This window comes from Gastrolobium bilobum, unplaced genomic scaffold, assembly GCF_033153095.1.
Source record: "Gastrolobium bilobum isolate Gb01-03AN ecotype WA unplaced genomic scaffold, APGP_CSIRO_Gbil_v1 utg174621, whole genome shotgun sequence".
In the NCBI taxonomy this organism is placed as follows: Eukaryota; Viridiplantae; Streptophyta; class Magnoliopsida; order Fabales; family Fabaceae; genus Gastrolobium; species Gastrolobium bilobum.
Window position 1 is genome coordinate 7,581 of NW_026895809.1, and position 2,080 is coordinate 9,660.

The 2,080-nt window shown below is 39.7% G+C and overlaps 1 non-coding gene across 1 annotated transcript; it reads left to right on the plus strand.

Annotated features, from left to right (window-relative positions):
* Positions 1–107, plus strand: LOC133296122 (small nucleolar RNA R71). Its single transcript, XR_009749457.1, has one exon. It is a non-coding gene; the product is annotated as a small nucleolar RNA R71 (small nucleolar RNA).
* The last annotated feature ends 1,973 nt before the right edge of the window (positions 108–2,080 follow it).

A 2,080-nucleotide genomic window follows, 5' to 3' on the forward strand; every position in this document is an offset into this window, starting at 1 on the left:
ACCCCATGGTTTGGACATTTTCTTATGATGTCCTTGTATCTCTCCCATGCTTCATAGAGATTTTCTCCATGAAATATTCTGAAGTTAGAGATTTCAGCTCTAACATCAGCTTGTCGAGACATTGGGAGAAACCTCTCTATGAACTTGTTAGAGAGTTCTTCCCATGTGTGGATTGATCCAGGGGTGAGAGCTATCATTGTGAGGGGTGAGGGTGCATATTCTGAGTTCTTGCCACTGTGTGAAGTCAGTTTTGAGAGCTGAGTTTGAAAGTTGGGTGTTGGGAAGCCATGATCATGGCATTTGGAGGTCCAAGTAGTGACCTTTGAGGTCAAAGAACCAACCTTGAGCATCATTTTCGTTTTCCTTGGGAAGTCAGAATCTTGAGAGCTGGTTATGAGCTCCAAGAGCAACCTTTTTTCTGTTTTAAGCTTTGGGTAAGTGACTCAACCTTGATCATGTGTTTTGATGATTAAAAGAGGTGTCTTTGTATGTTTAAGGAGTTAAACAAGTAACCAACTGATATATGAACCTTGAACAGAGTAAAAATGCATGCTTTGACGTTTGGAAGTGTTAAAAATGGAACCTTGGATGGATATCTTCGCGAAATGCAAAAACTGCATTCTGTCGCGAAATATCCGGATATGAATATCCAGATATTGACATCCGGATATGGGGTCTTTTGATATCCGAATATGGATATCCGGATATTGATATCCGGATATGTCCCCGACAGATATCCGGATATTCTGGGTTTTCGAGGAACAGTGGCTTACTGTTCATCCAGAACTGATGTTTGGGGTTTGTGGACCCTAGTTTGAGGAAGTTGAACTTCTGTAATAATTGGACTAAGTCAGAATCAAGTGATTAAGGGCTTGTGGCTTAGTGTGAAGCCTTAAGACATAAAACGTAAAAGAGAAGTGTTGTCTTTATGTTTATGCTTATGAGCTATGTTTATTGATATGATTGCTGGTCCAAATCAGATTGTGATTTTGCCGTGTTTGGACTCTGAGCTTTGGTTGGACTTTTGGCTTGGATTGTTAGCTTGCAAGGTAAGCTTTCGTGTCCTCCGTTTAGCCATATTGTGGTTCCACCATACCCCATGGGGGAATGGTTTATATGCTTGCTGTGTTACATGCTTTAGATATTTTGAAATGCTTTTGAGCTGGTATGTGCAATGTCTTATAATATGTATGTGTTGTTTCCACTTAGTCGGTAAGCCTGAGTATGTAGCGTCATACAAGATGGTGAGTCCGGGGTGGGCGCAAGTAGCGTCTTGCATATTGTGTGGGTAATAGACGTATTCCTGCACTTCTCTGATCAGTAGAATAGAATTGACACACATGACATGTTTATCTGTTGCATTGCACTATTTTGGAAATTATATTGTTAAACTGCTTTTGAACTTATATTGCACATGTAAGTGAGCTTGGGGTGGAAGATCCTTGAGGACCCCTTGTCTTACTGAGATTTCTTGTTTAGAGATCTCACCCCACGTTTGTGGGCGCTTATTTTAGGTTCAGGTAATTTGGGGGCTGATGCCTCTAGCGATAGGAGGCCAGAGCTTAGTTGATGATTATTGTTGTTTATATGCTGACATGTTTGGATGCTGGATCTATCTGCTGATGTTATGCTTTAGCTTTATTTTATTATGATGTTGTTGTTGAGACTATGGTTGGCTCTTCGCCTTATTTGTGTGAGCATGGGGTTTGTCCATGCCACTTGATGTTAGTACTTTGGGTTGAGTTGTATGAACTGTTAGCTTGTCCGGTCTACGTGTTGTAGTTCCGTGACTAGAGACATATTTATGCTGTTTAATTAATGAGGTATTTCAGTTAGCTGTCTTTTGCAATTTACATACAGGCAATGTTTTGAAAATGAATTAAGTATTCAACTTGGGTAAGTATAATGACGCCATAATTGAAAAGAAAAAGATATTTCGCAATTTTAATTAAGCGCAGCTTAATACGATGATATGATAACATTACCAGATATATACGAGGTGTTACATTTTATGGTATCAGAGCAATGGTTCGAGGGAAAAGCCTGTATGTATTGCATAACTTGCGATGTTTGGTTGTGT